Here is a 7,667-nt window from a genome sequence, read left to right on the forward strand (position 1 = left end):
AGTGCAGGAGGCCGGCGGCCATTTTCTTGTAGACCAGTCCGGCAGCAGCAATAGGATCCCTGGCCGTGTAGTGACGTCAGGAGCGGCGGCCATTTTCCCCTGGTCTGAGCTCCGCCTTCCTTCTATCATTCCCACAAGGCAGCAGGAGCAGAGAGCAGCCATTGCTGTGTCTGGCAGCAGGTAATGATATTATTATTATTATTCTATAGGCTGAGCAGCTCTGGTGTCAGGTTCTGTACTACAGGGGGAGCAGCCTCTGGTGCCTTGTTATAGTGCAGCTGGAGCAGCCTCTGGTGCTGCATTATCTCTGTACAGGTGGCTGACACTCTAGTGTCCTATTACTGTAATACAGGTGGTGCAGACCCCGCCGCTACCGTAATACAGGTGACGCAGACCCCACCATTACCGTAATACAGGTGGCGCAGACCCCGGCGTTACCGTAATACAGGTGGCGCAGACCCCGCCGTTACCGTAATACAGGGGGCGCGGACCCCGCCTTTACCGTAATACAGGTGGCGCAGACCCCGCCGTTACCGTAATACAGGTGGCGCAGACCCCGCCGTTACCGTAATACAGGTGGCGCAGACCCCGCCTTTACCGTAATACAGGTGGCGCAGACCGCGTAGTTACCATAATACAGGTGGCACAAGACCCCGCCTTTACCGTAATACAGGTGGCGCAGACCCCGCCGTTACCGTAATACAGGTGGTGCAGACCCCGCTGTTACCGCAATACAGGTGGCGCAGACCCCGCCATTATCGTAATACAGGTGGCGCAGACCCCGCCGTTACCGTAATATAGGTGACGCAGACCCTGCGTTACCGTAATACAGATAACGCAGACCCCGCCGTTACGTAATACAGGTGGCGCAGACGCCGCCATTACCGTAATACAGGTGGCGCAGTCCCCACCATTACCGTAATACAGGTGGCGCAGACCCCGCCATTACTGTAGTACAGGTGGCGCAGACCCCGCCGTTACCGTAATACAGGTGGCGCAGACCCCGCCGTTACCGCTTTTCTGTACATATAATGGCATTGTACTATATAGGGGAGCGCTATGTGTTGTACTACTCTACAGGGGGTACAACCTGTGTTTCCCTTTTATACAGGGGAAGGTGCCTGTGGTGTCTTGTTACTATTATTATATATAAGCGGCATGTAGTGTCTTCCTATACAGAAGGAGTTGCATGTGTTGTCATAATATACAGGGGTAGCATCCTGTGCTGTCATAGTATACAGGGGGAGTGGCCTGTGTTGTCATAATTTACAGGGGTACCCTCCTGTGCTGTCATAGTATACAGGGGGAGTGGTCTGTGTTGTCATAATATAAGGGAGGAGCATCCGGTGCTGTCATAGTATGCAGGGGGATCGGTCTGTGTTTTCATAATATACAGGGGTAGCATCCTGTGCTGTCATAGTATACAGGGGGAGTGGCCTGTGTTGTCATAATTTACAGGGGTACCCTCCTGTGCTGTCATAGTATACAGGGGGAGTGGTCTGTGTTGTCATAATATAAGGGAGGAGCATCCGGTGCTGTCATAGTATGCAGGGGGAGCGGTCTGTGTTTTCATAATATACAGTGGTAGCTTCCTGTGCTGTCAAAGTATACAGGGGAAGTGGCCTGTGTTGTTATGATAGACAGGAGGGGTGGTCTTCAGTATGCCGGCGGTTGGGCTCCCGGCGACCAGCATACCGGTGCCGGGAGTCCGACAGCCGGCATACCGACACTTGTTCTCCCTCGTGGGGGTCCACGACCGCCCTGGATGGAGAATAAAATAGTGTGGCGCGCGTAGCGTGCCACCGTGCCCGTAGCGTGGCGAGTGCAGCGAGCCCGCAAGGGGCTCATTTGCGCTCACCACACTGTTGGTAAGCTGGCGGCCGGCCTCCCGGCGCCGGTATGCTGGTCACCAGGAGGCCGGCCGCCGGCAGATCGTAGTGAACCCGACAGGAGGAGCTGCCCACGTTGTCGTAATATACAGGGGTAGCATCCTGTGTTGCCATAATATACAGGGGTAGCATCCTGTGTTGTCATAGTATACAGGGTGAGCAGCCTGTGTTGTCATAGTATAAGGGGAGCAGCCTGTGTTGTCATAGTATACAGGGGGAGCAGCCTGTGTTGTCATAGTATACAGGAGGAGCGGCCTGTGTTGTCATAAAATACAGCGGTAGCATCCTGTGCTGTTATAGTATACAGGGGGAGCTGCCTGTGTTGTCATAGTATACAGGGGGAGCAGCCTGTTTTGTCATAAAATACAGGGGTAGCATCCTGTGCTGTTATAGTATACAGGGGGAGCTGCCTGTGTTGTCATAGTATACAGGTGGAGCAGCCTGTGTTGTCACAAAATACAGCGGTAGCATCCTGTGCTGTCATAGTATACGGGAGGAGCGGCCTGTGTTGTCATAATATACAGGGGTAGCATCCTATGTTGTCATAGTATACAGGGGGAGCTGCCTGTGTTGTCATACTATACCGGGGGAGCAGCCTGTGTTGTCATAAAATACAGGAGGATCAGCCTGTGTTGTCATAAAATACAGGGGGTAGCATCCTGTGCTGTTATAGTATACAGGAGGAGCGGCCTGTGTTGTCATAATATACAGGGGTAGCATCCCGTTTTGTCATAATATACAGGGGTAGTGGCCTGTGTTGTCATAGTATACAGGGGGAGCAGCCTGTATTGTCATAATATACATGAGGAGCGGCCTGTGTTGTCAGAAAATACAGGGGTAGCATCCTGTGCTGTTATAGTATACAGTAGGAGTGGCCTGTGTTGTCATAATATACAGGGGTAGCATCAGTGGTCGAGGTGGAAATTTTAAAGTGGGGGAAAGCAAAAGCAAAGGACTCAATCATGTGCGTGCGCTCCAGAAAAGGGGGCGTGATCACTTAAAAGGGGGCGTGTCTCATGTAGTAGAACCCCTTATACTATCTAGTACTGGTGCCCCTTTCACATTATAGCACACGGTACGAGCTGAAATTCACATTGTACCACACTGAATGAGCTGAAATTCACATTATAGCACACTGAATGAGCTGAAATTCACATTATAGCACACTGAATGAGCTGAAATTCACATTATAGCACACTGAATGAGCCGACATTCACATTATAGCACACTGAATGAGCCGACATTCACATTGTAGCACACTAAATGAGCTGAAATTCACATTGTAGCACACTGAATGAGCTGAAATTCACATTATAGCACACTGAATGAGCCGCAATTCACATTATAGCACACTGAATGAGCCGCAATTCACATTTCTCTGACGTCCTAGTGGATGCTGGGAACTCCGTAAGGACCATGGGGAATAGCGGCTCCGCAGGAGACTGGGCACAAAAGTAAAAGCTTTAGGACTAGCTGGTGTGCACTGGCTCCTCCCCCTATGACCCTCCTCCAAGCCTCAGTTAGATTTTTGTGCCCGAACGAGAAGGGTGCATGCTAGGTGGCTCTCCTAAGCTGCTTAGAGTAAAAGTTTAAATAGGTTTTTTTATTTTCAGTGAGTACTGCTGGCAACAGGCTCACTGCATCGTGGGACTAAGGGGAGAAGAAGCGAACTCACCTGCGTGCAGAGTGGATTGGGCTTCTTGGCTACTGGACATTAGCTCCAGAGGGACGATCACAGGTACAGCCTGGATGGGTCCCGGAGCCGCGCCGCCGGCCCCCTTACAGAGCCAGAAGAGCGAAGAGGTCCGGAAAAATCGGCGGCAGAAGACGTTCCTGTCTTCAAATAAGGTAGCGCACAGCACTGCAGCTGTGCGCCATTGCTCTCAGCACACTTCACACTCCGGTCACTGAGGGTGCAGGGCGCTTGGGGGGGAGCGCCCTGAGACGCAATAAAACACTGATAAAACCTTATATGGCTAAACAAATGCATCACATATAGCTCCTGGGCTATATGGATGCATTTAACCCCTGCCAGTTTTACTAAAAAAAGCGGGAGAAAAGGCCGCCGTGAAGGGGGCGGAGCCTATCTCCTCAGCACACAAGCGCCATTTTCCCTCACAGCTCCGCTGGAAGGACAGCTCCCTGACTCTCCCCTGCAGTCCTGCACTACAGAAACAGGGTAAAACAAGAGAGGGGGGGCACTATTTGGCAGATAATATAAATACAGCAGCTATAAAAGGGAGAAACACTTATATAAGGTTATCCCTATACATATATAGCGCTCTGGTGTGTGCTGGCAAACTCTCCCTCTGTCTCCCCAAAGGGCTCGTGGGGTCCTGTCCTCTATCAGAGCATTCCCTGTGTGTGTGCTGGGTGTCGGTACGATTGTGTCGACATGTATGAGGAGGAAAATGATGTGGAAGCGGAGCAATTGCCTGTTTTAGTGATGTCACCCCCTAGGGAGTCGACACCTGACTGGATGGTGGTGTTTAAGGAATTACGTGACAATGTCAGCACTTTGCAAAAAACTGTTGACGACATGAGACAGCCGGCAAATCAGTTAGTGCCTGTCCAGGCGTCTCAAACACCGTCAGGGGCTCTAAAACGCCCGTTACCTCTGATGGTCGAAACAGACCCAGACACGGATACTGACTCCAGTGTCGACGGTGAGGAGACAAACGTAATGTCCAGTAGGGCCACACGTTACATGATCACGGCAATGAAGGAGGCGTTGAACATTTCTGACACTACAAGTACCACAAAAAAGGGTATTATGTGGGGGGTGAAAAAACTACCCATAGTTTTTCCTGAATCAGATGAATTAAATGAGGTGTGTGATAAGGCGTGGGTTTCCCCCGATAAAAAACTGCTGATTTCTAATAAATTATTGGCATTATACCCTTTCCCGCCAGAGGTTAGGGCACTTTGGGAAACACCCCCTAGGGTAGATAAGGCGCTCACACGCTTATCAAAACAAGTGGCGTTACCGTCTCCTGATACGGCCGCCCTCAAGGAACCAGCTGATAGAAAGCTGGAAAATATCCTAAAATGTATTTACACACATACTGGTGTTATACTGCGACCAGCAATCGCCTCAGCCTGGATGTGCAGCGCTGGAGTGGCGTGGTCGGATTTCCTGACTGAAAATATTGATACCCTGGATAGGGACAGTATATTATTGACTATAGAGCATTTAAAGGATGCATTACTATATATGCGAGATGCACAGAGGGATATTTGCACCCTGGCATCAATAGTAAGTGCGCTGTCCATTTCTGCCAGAAGAGGGTTATGGACGCGACAGTGGTCAGGTGATGCGGATTCCAAACTGCATATGGACGTATTGCCGTATAAAGGGGAGGAGTTATTTGGGGTCGGATTATCGGACCTGGTGGCCACGGCAACGGCTGGAAAATCCACCTTTTTACCCCAGGTCACCTCTCAGCAGAAAAAGACACCGTCTTTTCAAACTCAGTCCTTTCGTCCCCATAAGGGCAAGCGGGCAAAAGGCCACTCATTTCTGCCCCGGGGCAGAGGAAGGGGAAAAAGACTGCACCAGCCAGCATCTTCCCAGGAGCAGAAGCCCTCCCCCGCTTCTGCCAAGTCTTCAGCATGACGCTGGGGCCTTACAAGCGGACTCTGGCACGGTGGGGGCCCGTCTCAAAAATGTCAACGCGCAGTGGGCTCACTCGCAAGTGGACCCCTGGATCCTGCAGGTAGTATCACAGGGGTACAAATTGGAGTTCGAAACGTCTCCCCCTCGCCGGTTCCTGAAGTCTGCTCTACCAACGTCTCCCTCCGACAGGGCGGCGGTATTGGAAGCTATTCACAAGCTGTATGTTCAGCAGGTGATAATCAAGGTACCCCTCCTACAACAGGGAAAGGGGTATTATTCCACGCTATTTGTGGTACTGAAGCCGGACGGCTCGGTGAGACCAATTTTAAATCTGAAATCATTGAACACTTACATACAAAGGTTCAAATTCAAGATGGAGTCACTCAGAGCAGTGATAGCGAACCTGGAAGAAGGGGACTATATGGTGTCTCTGGACATCAAAGATGCTTATCTCCATGTACCAATCTACCCTTCTCACCAAGGGTACCTCAGGTTTGTGGTACAAAACTGTCATTATCAGTTTCAGACGCTGCCGTTTGGATTGTCCACGGCACCCCGGGTCTTTACCAAGGTAATGGCCGAAATGATGATTCTTCTTCGAAGAAAAGGCGTCTTAATTATCCCTTACTTGGACGATCTCCTGATAAGGGCAAGGTCCAGGGAACAGTTAGAGGTCGGAGTTGCACTATCTCAAGTAGTGCTACGTCAGCACGGGTGGATTCTAAATATTCCAAAATCGCAGCTGATTCCAACAACACGTCTACTGTTCCTAGGGATGATTCTGGACACAGTCCAGAAAAAGGTGTTTCTCCCGGAGGAGAAGGCCAGGGAGTTATCCGAGCTAGTCAGGAACATCCTAAAACCAGGCCAGGTGTCAGTGCATCAGTGCACGAGAGTCCTGGGAAAAATGGTGGCTTCTTATGAAGCGATTCCATTAGGAAGATTCCATGCAAGAACTTTTCAGTGGGATCTGCTGGACAAATGGTCCGGATCGCATCTTCAGATGCATCAGCGAATAACCCTATCTCCAAGGACAAGGGTGTCTCTCCTGTGGTGGTTGCAGAGTGCTCATCTTCTAGAGGGCCGCAGATTCGGCATTCAGGACTGGATGCTGGTGACCACGGATGCCAGCCTGAGAGGCTGGGGAGCAGTCACACAGGGAAGAAATTTCCAGGGCTTGTGGTCAAGCATGGAAACGTCTCTTCACATAAATATCCTGGAACTAAGGGCCATTTACAATGCCCTAAGTCAAGCAAGGCCTCTGCTTCAGGGTCAGCCGGTATTGATCCAATCGGACAACATCACGGCAGTCGCCCACGTAAACAGACATGGCGGCACAAGAAGCAGGAGGGCAATGGCAGAAGCTGCAATGATTCTTCGCTGGGCGGAAAATCATGTGATAGCACTGTCAGCAGTGTTCATTCCGGGAGTGGACAACTGGGAAGCAGACTTCCTCAGCAGACACGACCTCCACCCGGGGGAGTGGGGACTTCACCCAGAAGTCTTCCACGTGATTGTAAACCGTTGGGAAAAACCAAAGGTGGACATGATGGCGTCCCGTCTCAACAAAAAACTAGACAGATATTGCGCCAGGTCAAGGGACCCTCAGGCAATAGCGGTGGACGCTCTGGTAACACCGTGGGTGTACCAGTCGGTGCATGTGTTCCCTCCTCTGCCTCTCATACCCAAAGTACTGAGAATCATAAGAAGGAGAGGAGTAAGAACTATACTCGTGGCTCCGGATTGGCCAAGAAGAACTTGGTACCCGGAACTTCAAGAGATGCTCACGGAGGACCCGTGGCCTCTACCTCTAAGAAAGGACCTGCTCCAGCAGGGACCTTGTCTGTTTCAAGACTTACCGCGGCTGCGTTTGACGGCATGGCGGTTGAACGCCGGATCCTGAAGGAAAAAGGCATTCCAGATGAAGTCATCCCTACCCTGATCAAAGCCAGGAAGGATGTAACCGCAAAACATTATCACCGCATTTGGCAAAAATATGTTGCGTGGTGTGAGGCCAAGAAGGCCCCTACAGAGGAATTTCAACTGGGTCGTTTCCTACATTTCCTGCAAACAGGACTGTCTATGGGCCTAAAATTAGGGTCCATTAAGGTTCAAATTTCGGCCCTGTCGATCTTCTTCCAGAAAGAACTGGCTTCAGTGCC

This window comes from Pseudophryne corroboree, assembly GCF_028390025.1.
Source record: "Pseudophryne corroboree isolate aPseCor3 chromosome 3 unlocalized genomic scaffold, aPseCor3.hap2 SUPER_3_unloc_45, whole genome shotgun sequence".
In the NCBI taxonomy this organism is placed as follows: Eukaryota; Metazoa; Chordata; class Amphibia; order Anura; family Myobatrachidae; genus Pseudophryne; species Pseudophryne corroboree.